This window comes from Bubalus kerabau, chromosome 6 (assembly GCF_029407905.1).
Source record: "Bubalus kerabau isolate K-KA32 ecotype Philippines breed swamp buffalo chromosome 6, PCC_UOA_SB_1v2, whole genome shotgun sequence".
Taxonomy (NCBI): Eukaryota; Metazoa; Chordata; class Mammalia; order Artiodactyla; family Bovidae; genus Bubalus; species Bubalus kerabau.
In genome coordinates, this window is record NC_073629.1 from 59,088,017 (window position 1) to 59,098,922 (window position 10,906).

Genomic DNA, 10,906 nt, shown 5'->3' on the forward strand with positions numbered 1-10,906 from the left:
CAATAAATATCTCTGAAGAAAATGAATTTATATATATATTAGACTCAATAAAGTCCATGTTCCCAAAAATAGTCCTTCATCACTCAAGCAGGAAGGCATGTAAATGTAATTTACTGGAGTTTGTCTTTATTATTCTTTTCACCAACATACACATCCTAACACTTTTTGACAACTGCTTAGAAAAGACAGAAGGCATGCTTATCAAATTTCAGATGATACAAAACTAGAGGTAATAAATAATGCACAGGATGACAGAATCAAAATGAGGCAAGTTGGAATGAAGCAGATAACATTTACTAGGGGTAACTGCAAAATTAGATTAAAAAAAAAAAAGAGGCCCAATTTCAGTATGGAACATGTAGCTAATGTCAATTTATAGGAAAAATCTTTCAGGTTTTAATTGGCTGCTGGGTTGACATGGGCCCAGAGTGGATACATGGGACTTTGTTTATAATTAGGCTCAGGGCACTTCGTGGCAAAGTATTCAGGCTTTAACAAGGCATGGGCATGAATTAAGCTTACTAGGTGGGGACCAATGGAAGTACATGAAACCTCAATGTTAAGTAAAGAGGGGAACAAAGTCCCATATTTTAGCCTGGGCAAGCTCAGCACATGAGGTAACTTTCACTGGTAGCACTGGTGAGAATCCCCTGCTGAGGACACCATCAGGTAATTTCTGGACACTAATTTGATGCCAACAGCATGGGTCCCCTGAGAGTTTTGCCTCAGAAGTAGAACCCAGTAGGTCTCAAAGGTTTGTTATGTTACTTTTGGTCCCACTTCCCAGCATCAGGGTTGGAGCTATCCTTCACTTAAAACCAGTCACTTTCAGAGCTGAGAAATGCTGTGTCATCTGGGTAAATTCAAGTCATCCTTGAGAGAGAGGGGAGAGAAGGCAGATCACATCTCCTCTGTGCTGAACTGAGACAACTGTTGCAGGATCCTTAGCTAGCTAGGTATCTCCTTGAAACCTACACTGCATGTTTGCATGCTTAGTTGCTACATTGTGTCCGACTCTGCAACCTCATGGACTGTGGCCCACCAGGTCCTCTGTCCATGGGATTTCCCAGGCAAGAATACTGGAGTGGGTTGTTGCTTCTGCCTCCAGGGGCTTAGGCAGTGTTAATAGAAGCCTAGCACCTGGAATAAGGGTCCTACTATAGTCTGTGAGAGTCAGGCCACACAGGAAGAATTGTTTCTATTCTAGATACTATGATTTAAAAGGGATACTGGCAAACTGATATGAACCAAAAGGAAGATAACCAGAATATTGAAGAGATTTAGAAACCAGTCACTAGTTCTTTTTTGGTGGGTTAGCCTCAAGGCCCGGAGTGGGTTAGGACAGCGAGTGGGAGGGGGTGTCAGGTAGCAAGGAGAGCAGAACTGTCTTTGGATGTATGAATGCTGCCTTGTGAAAGAACACTTGCATGGCAGAAGGCAGAACTGGGACCAGGGGTATATAAGCCCCAAATAAAAATTTTTTGCTTGTGATAACTCTGAAAGTAGAATACACTTTGTAAGTGAGTTTAGAATGTTCAAGTAAAGAACTGGTGACTGTCATAGATGTTTTAGCTGGAATTCCAGAACATTGGGTAGGGAGTTAAATGAAAGTGATTCTAAGATCTCATTCAAATCTAATGTTCTATGATCTAATTAATCTTTAAATTAGAAATGTGCTACAGAATTTGAGGAAATAAGATTATTAACTGAGGTGATTTTGGAGTTACAAGCTGAAGTGGATCTTCCCCTCAAAAAAAGCAGATCCCATGGATTATTTTACCTGTAATGTGTGAGATGGGAAAATAGAAGCCTAGTACCATTATGAAGGAAAAGGAACTCCCAAGGGGCATGAGAAAAGAAACGTTTAATAAATATGAGAATTTCACAGAGTCTGAACAGGCCTGAGGGGAAGGCAAGGAAGGAATTTGGAAACCTTCTTTCCCAAAGACAAAAGAGTTGTGATGCTCCACATCTGAAACTGCTCAAGGTGAGCACTCATCTATGGCTGATGAAAACATACTTGGTCTTTTCCTCCCTATTCTGAAGGCAAAAACTCCAGAATCACACATAATCACAGTGTTCATAGCACTTTCCCCATGACTCTGTAAAGAATCTGCCTGTAATGCAGGAGACTCAGGAGATGCTGATTCGATCTCTGGGTTGGGAAGATCGCCTGGAGGAGATCATGGCAACCCACTCCAGTATTCTTGCCTGCAGAATCCCATGGACAGAGGAGTTTGGTGGGCTACAGTTCTTGGGGTCCAAAGAGTTGGACGGAACTGATGGAACTGAGCAGGCACGCACCCACTCTGTTCATAAGAACCGATTGTCCTTGAAACACTGTGAGTTTCTGTATGTCTATTTCTCTCTGTGTTTCTTGTCCTTACAGAGAGGAAGAAATAAGATCCTTTTCACAATCTTGAGTCTGGCGAGGGGTGAGGGGGTCATTTGCCGAGAAAGTCAAGGTAACATGGCATGCATGCATGCTCAGTAGTGTCTAACTCTTTGGGACCCCATGGACTGTAGTCTACCAGGCTCTTCTGTCCATGGGATTATCAGGACAAGAATACTGGAGTGTGTAGAATACTTGAGTGGGTTGCCATTATCCAGGGATCTTCCAGACCTAGAGATTGAACCTGTGTCTGCTGCATTGGCAGGTGGATTCTTTACCACCGAGCCATCTGACAAGCCCCAAGGTAACATGGACTTGGGTACAAAGACAGATTCTCATCCTGGGAACTGGAGGGGGAGGTTGGGGTTGGGGGCAGGACCACATGCCGGGGAACCTAGGAACAGCAGAGTAGAGAGAGAGGTCAAAGTATCTATCCAGAAAGGAATCCTCCCATCCTTGGCTTCCCGACCACCAAGCAAACCCTTCCAGTCGCTCTGCGCAGGCCACAGCCGCTCTCCAAATGTGAGGGGTGCACCTGCGGCGAGATACAGGTAACGTCAGGTTCTGGTACCGCGCCTTTTGGCCGAGGTTCACCCACCCAGCCACCCACCAGCACACACCTCTCGAACTCCCCGCTTCCTCGGCCGCCGCCTTCACTCAGACTTCGTGCGATGGTCGCCACTACAACTCCCGCCTGGGCCGCCTGCAAACCCGAGAGCGCCGAGTGGGCGCGCGGGCTGCGCGCGGGCAGGCGCCCGGAGCTCTGGGCATGCTCAGTCGCTCGGGCAGGGCTCCGGGCGCGAGCAGGGCTCCCGCTGCACCACATTCGCCGGCTGCCAAGGGGAGCCGCCGGGCGCTCGCAGACTCGGCGAGCGCTGCCCGCACAAGACCCTACCGCCGCGCCCCCCGCCGCCACCCCGAGCCATGGCTTCTCTCGGCCACCCAGCCACCTTTGGCCGAGCCACCCATGTCGTGGTACGGGCGCTGCCCGAGTCCCTCGCCCAACAGGCGCTGAGGCGCACCAAGGGCGACGAGGTGGATTTCGCCCGCGCTGAGCGGCAGCACCAGCTCTACGTGGGCGTGCTGGGCAGTAAGCTGGGGCTGCAGGTGGTGCAGCTGCCCGCCGACGAGAGCCTCCCAGACTGCGTGTTCGTGGAGGACGTGGCCGTGGTGTGCGAGGAGACGGCCCTGATTACCCGCCCCGGGGCGCCGAGCCGGAGGAAGGAGGTAACTGCCCGCCCGGAGAAGCGAGGGGTGCGGCCCGGGATGCTCGCCCGGCCCTTACCTACCGAGCGCGACCGACTTGCCGGGGAAATCGCGGAACTGGCCCCCGGGCTAGTTCAGAACTTCCCATTTAGGGGAGAGGGTGTGTGTGCGAAAGAGAAGTTCATTGTTCACGCCTCCCGGCTGCCGGCGCAGCTTGAATGCCTTGGAGAGGACCCGACTGAGTGTGGTCGTGCAGACTCGGGCAGGTGGGTGGGGTGGGGAATCCATCTCACAGCATTTTTATTTGTGAAGATTAAAAAGCAGTAAAGACAGTGAAACTCTGCCCGTTTCCCAGGGAGCTGGGGGCAGGGAGAGGTGCCCTTCCAGGCGGGCGGGTGGAGGCTGGGCGAAGGGCTCAGAGGGCGGGTTGGTGACCCTGAACCCACAAGTCCTGCCAGGAGCTGGGATCAGGGCTGTCCAGACGAAGGAACGGGGTGCCGGTTCCCATAGATCTACGGCGTCCCAAGTTACTTTTCAGTGGTGGAGAGAGTCCCGCAGAAAGGGACTAACAAGTGAATGAATGTAAGACTGGCTTGCTGAGCTGTGGTGTCTGGGTTGGAAAAGCTGTATTCAGTGTAGGGTGTTGGGTGTGTGTATGTGTGTGTATGTTTAATTGGAAATGGTTTCACAAATTCCATAATTTTTATTCTCTCTACTTTAAAACTCATAGTAATTAGAGCTTTTTGTGTTCTCAAAGGATGGTGACTACTTTAAAATATTGCAGTTTGTGAAAATGGCAGTGATTGCTTTAAACACAAGGTAGGTTAGTGGGGAGAGACAAATAGAGTGAGATTGGATTTTTAAATGCCATCTGGCCTGGGATTCTTCTCATTGCCTGCTAAGAACCGGGGCTCAAGACTCTCGGTTGCTATTGGCATCAAGTGGCATTGCAAGAAGCTGCTAGTTTCTTTCTTATATGGAGGGTTAGGGATTTCCCCCCCCCCCATTTTGTCTTTATTTGATTCACATTGGAAATGTCTCACAGAGCTCATAGTTAAAGATGTGCTTATTCTCCACCCGCTTCCCTACACGAGTGGATGATAGAACTTTGCTTGATCTGAGAGAAAAAGCATATTTGGTTTATTTCTCACTGAGATTATCAGCTTTTTTTTTTCTTCCCCACCCTGCCTTAGCAGAAAACCAAGAGTAACAGGTCACATTCTCTTAGCTCTTTTATCTCCTTTGCCATGCCTCTCCATCTTTAAGTCTGTGAGATGACCTGCTCTGTTTTAAACTGATAAGCATGTAACCACATTTGAACACTTTCTGATGTGTCCTAGGCCATATGGCAAAACTGTGGTTTGTTTAAAAGAGTAAGGTAGATTTTAAAAACCCTTTCAAAATGGTACTCATTTGTTGAGGCTGGTCCAATTTCCTGTTAAGAGACTGTGAATATATTTAATCATCTATTTCATTTTATTCCTATAATAAAACCTTTCAAATTTTGGCCTTCCTGATGCTAAAGTGGGCAATGATCTGTCTCCCCATCAGATTTTGAGGCATACATTTAAAAAAGACCTCACTCTTGTATCTTGTACGTGGCCCACTGCCAGAGGCCACGTAGTGTAATAGCTTGAACATCAGACTGTAAGAACATCAGACTGAATGTAATCCTGTGACCTTGGGGACTATCTCTTGCCTCAGTTTTCTCACCTGTAAAGTGGACATAATCATACCTATTTCATAGAATTTTGGTAATAAATTTATTAATTCATCTGAAATATAGAGGGCAGGACATTTCATGAAGTGCTTTTATTCCCTTCCCAGTGGGTCATGGAAGATTTGCTCCTTGAGCAGTAAGAAGTCTACTGTACACTGATGCAGTTATAGTGACATTTCCCCTTCCCAGGGTGAAGGGGAGCTGTCTTCATGCCTCAGGTTCCATCCTAATCTGCTCTGTAGCACTGCCTCCCAGGTTGAGTTTTCTGCTGGTGTGTGGTCCCTCCCCACATCACCTTTGCCATTGCCTCTGATCAGATCCCCAGGGTAACAGAACTTCCAACCAGAGAAAGGAATTCAGGCAGTCATGTTGGGTGGGGTGCTTCAGAGATTTCTTTGAAATCTCTCATAGTTTGCTGCCTACATTGAAGTTAATAAATGCTTGCTGAGTGAATGAACAAATGAATTAATAAAATACTAGTTAGCTTCCCAGCTGGCTCAGTGTTTAAAAATCCACCTGCCAAGCAAGAGACATGGTTCGATCCCTCGGTCAGGAAGATCTCCTTGAGAAAGAACATGCAAGCCACTCCAGAATTATTGCCTGGAAAATTCCACGGACAGAGGACCCTACAGGAGGCTACAGTCCATGGAGTCACAAAAGAGTTGGACATGAGTTAGCAACTAAACAGCTAACAGCTCAACAATTAGCTAATATCAGTAAGCTGATAATAATTACTTTAAGGCCCTCTTGAATTATTATATATAAATATTTAATGTAACACTAATCTCCCTAACTGAAATTACACAACAGCCAATGCATTATTTTAAAATTATTAACACTGATCTCATTGTTTCCTGTCTCTTACTACTCATTCCATTTTCCGCACTGTAGCCAAGTTGGTCTTTCTAAAACTCAAATCTGATCCTGTTCCTCTTCTGATTAAAATTATAGAAGGGCCTCCACTGAGCTTGATAAACCCATTGAGCTGGGCTCTGCTTGCCTTTTCAGCTTTAGCTGCATCTCTGACCCCACCCCACATGCCTCTCAACCCTTGGCTCAAGCCAGGTTCTTTTTCTGACTCACTATACTATTGCTTTTATGGGCATACATTCCTCCTTCACCCAGGACACTCTTCCTCCTTCCTCTCCTGCATTTTATCTGGCTATTCCTACTCATGCGTCAGTTCTCAGCTTACTGTTACCATTAATATTATTAGCTAATTGTTACTGGGTGCTTGCCATTTGCCAGACATTGTGCTGGATTTATGACATGCATTTCAATGAATGTTCACATCAACTCTTTGAGCTCATTGTTATCATTATTTGTGTTTAAAAGTTGATGACACTGAGTCTGGGTGAGATTAAATAAATTGCCCAGGGCAAACCACTTCAGTATTCTTGCCTTGAAAACCCCATGAACAATTTGAAAAGGCAAAAAGATAGGATACTGAAAGATTAACTCCCCAGGTCAGTAGGTGCACAATATGCTACTGGAGATCAATGGAGAAATAACTACAGAAAGAATGAAGTGATGGAGCCAAAGCAAAAACAACACCCAGTTCTGGATGGGACTGCTGATAGAAGCAAGGTTTGATGCTGTAAAGAGCAATATTGCACAGGAACCTGGAATGTTAGGTCCATGAATCAAGGCAAAATTGGAAGTGATCAAACCGGAGATGGCAAGAGTGAACATCGACATTCTAGGAATCAGCGAACTAAGATGGACTGGAATGGGTGAATTTAACTCAGATGACCATTATATCTATTGCTGTGGGCAGTAATCCCTTATAAGAAATGGAGTAGCCATCATAGTCAATAAAAGAGTCCAAAATGCAGTACTTGGATGCAATCTCAAAAACGACTGAATGATCTCTGTTTTGTTTCGAAGGTGAACCATTCAATATCATGGTAATCCAAGTCTATGACCCAACCAGTAATGCTGAAGAAGCTTGAAGTTGAACAGTTCTATGAAGACCTACAAGACCTCTTAGAACTAACATCCAAAAAAAGATATCCTTTCATTATAGGCGACTGGAATGCAAAAGTAGGAAGTCAAGAAACACCTGGAGGAACAGGCAAATTTGGCCTTGGAGTACAGAATGAAGCAGGGCAAAGGCTAATAGACTTTTGCCAAGAGAACGCACTGGTCATAGCAAACACCCTCTTCCAACAACATAAGAGAAGACTCTACGCATGGACATCCCAAAGCTCAACACCGAAATCAGACTGATTATATTCTTTGCAGCCAAAGATGGAGAAGCTCTATACAGTCATCAAACAAGACCGGGAGCTGACTGTGGCTCAGATCATGAACTCCTCATTGCCAAATTCAGACTTAAATTGAAGAAAGTAGGAAAACCACTAAACATTCAGATATGACCTAAATCAAATCCTTATGACTATACAGTGGAAGTGAGAAATAGCTTTAAGGGACTAGATCTGATAGAGTGCCTGATGAACTATGGACGAAGGTTCATGACATTGTACAGGAGACAGGAATCAAGACCATCCCCAAGAAAAAGAAATGCAAAAAAGCAAAATGGCTGTCTGGGGAGGCCTTACAAATAGCTGTGAAAAGAAGGAAGTGAAAAGCAAAGGAGAAAGGAAAGATATTCCCATTTGAATGCAGAGTTCCAAAGAATAGCAAGGAGAGATAAGAAAGCCTTCCTCAGCAATCAATGCAAAGAAATAGAGGAAAACGATAGAATGGGAAAGACTAGAGATCTCTTCAAGAAAATTAGAGATACCAAGGGAACATTTCATGCAAAGATGGGCTCCATAAAGGACAGAAATGGTAGGGACCTAACAGAAGCAGAAGATATTAAGAAGAGGTGGCAAGAATACACAGAAGAACTGTACAAAAAAGATCTTCATGACCCAGATAATCACGATGATGTGATCACTCACCTAGAGCCTGGAATGTGAAGTCCAAGTGGACCTTAGAAAGTGCCACTATGAACAAGCTAGTGGAGGTGATGGAATTCCAGTTGAGCTATTTCAAATCCTGAAAGATAATGCTGCGAAAGTGCTGCACTCAATATGCCAGCAAATTTGGAAAACTCAGCAGTGGCCACAGGACTGGAAAAGGTCAGTTTTCATTCCAATCCAAAGAAAGGCAATGCCAAAGAATGCTCAAACTACTGCACAATTGCACTCATCTCACACTCTAGTAAAGTGATGCTTAAAATTCTCCAAGCCAGGCTTCAGCAATTCGTGAACCATGAACTTCCAGATGTTCAAGCTGGTTTTAGAAATGGCAGAGGAACCAGAGATCAAATTGCGAACATCTGCTGTATCATCAGAAAAGCAAGAGAGTTCCAGAAAACCATCTATTTCTGCTTTATTGACTATGCCAAAGCCTTTGACTGTGGGGATCACAATAACTGTGGAAAATTCTGAAAGAGATGGAATACCAGACCACCTGACCTGCCTCTTAAGAAACCTATATGCAGGTCAGGAAGCAACAGTTAGAACTGGACATGGAACAACAGACTGGTTCCAAATAGGAAAAGGAGTACGTCAAGGCTGTATATTGTCACCCTGCTTATTTAACTTATATGCAGAGTACATCATGAGAAATGCTGGGCTGGAAGAAGCACAAGCTGGAATGAAGGCTGCCAGGAGAAATATCAATAACCTCAGATATGGAGAGACACCACCCTTATGGCAGAAAATGACGAACTAAAGAGCCTCTTGATGAAAGTGAAAGAACAGAGTGGAAAAGTTAGCATAAAGCTCAACATTCAGAAAACTAAGATCATGGCATCTGGTCCTATCACTTCATGGCAAATAGATGGGGAAACAGTGGCTGACTTATCTTTGAGGGCTCCAAAATCGCTGCAGATGATGATTATAGCCATGAAATTAAAAGACAACTTACTCTTTGGAAGGAAAGTTATGACCAACCTAGACAGCATATTAAAAAGTAGAGACATTACTTTGTCCACAAAGGTCCATCTAGTCAAGGCTATGGTTTTTCCAGTAGTCATGTATGGATGTAAGAGTTGGAGTATAAAGAAAGCTGAGCGGCGAAGAATTGATGCTTTTGAACTGTGGTGTTGGAGAAGACTCTTGAGAGTCCCTTGGTCTGCAAGGAGATCCAACCAGTCCATCCTAAAGGAGATCAGTCCTGGGTATTCATTGGAAGGACTGATGTTGAAGCTGAAACTCCAATACTTTGGCCACCTGATGCGAAGAGCTGACTCATTTGAAAACACCCTGATGCTGGGAAAGATTGAGGGCAGGAGGAGAAGGGGATGACAGAGGATGAGATGGTTGAATGGCATCACTGACTTAATGGACATGGATTTGGGTGGACTCCGGGAGTTGGTGATAGACAGGGAGGCCTGGTGTGCTGCGGTTCATGGGGTCATGAAGAGTCAGAAATGACTGAGCGACTGAACTGAACTGATAGAGTTATTGTTGTTCAGTTGCTTAGTCGTGTCTGACTCTTTGTGACCCCATGGACTGCAGCACACCAGGCTTCCCTGTCCTTCACCATCTCCTGGGCTTGTTCAAACTCATGTCCATTGATGTCAGTGATGCCATCCAACCATCTCATCCTCCATCACCCTCTTCTCCTCCTGCCTTCAATTTTTCCTAGCATCAGAATCTTATTCAATGAGTTGGTTCTTTGCATCAGGTGGCCAAAATATTGGAGCTTCAAGCTTTAGCATCAGTCCTTCCAATGAATATTCAGGATTGATTTCCTTTAGAATTGACTGCTTTGATCTCTCTGCAGCCCAAGGGACTCTCAAGAGTCTTCTCCAATACCACAGTTCAAAAGCATCAATTCTTTGATGCTCAGCCTTCTTTATGGTCCACCTCTCACATCCATACATGACTACTGGAAAAACCATAGCTTTGACTAGATGGACCTTTGTTGGCAAAGTAACATCTCTGCTTTTTAATATGCAGTCTAGGTTTGTCATAGCTTTTCTTCCAAGGAGCAAGCATCTTTTAATTCCATAACTGGAGTCACCATCTGTAGTTATTTTGGAACCCAAGTAGAACCATTGATACCAGGAATTGAACTGGGATTTGCCAGACTCTAAAGTACTAGTTCCAAGTGTTGTGATATTAGATTTAAGCTGGAATCAAGATTCCCGGGAGAACTATCAATAACCTCAGATATGCAGATGACACGTTCCTTATGGCAGAAAGTGAAGAGGAACTAAAAAGCCTCTTGATGAAAGTGAAAGAGGAGGGTGAAAAAGTTGGCTTAAAGCTCAAGATTCAGAAAACTAAGATCATGGCATCTGGTCCCATCACTTCATGGGAATTAGACAGGCAAACAGTGGAAACAGTGTCAGACTTATTTTTTGGGGCTCCAAAATCACTGCAGATGGTGATTGCAGCCGTGAAATTAAAAGACGCTTACTCCTTGGAAGGAAAGTTATCACCAACCTAGATAGCATATTCAAAAGCAGAGACATTAGTTTGCCAACAAAGGTACGTCTAGTCAAGGCTATGGTTTTCCCAGTGGTCGTGTATGGATGTGAGACTTATACTGCGAAGAAAGCTGAGTGCTGAAGAATTGATGCTTTTGAACTGTGGTGTTGGAGAAGACTCTTGAGAGTCCCTTGGACT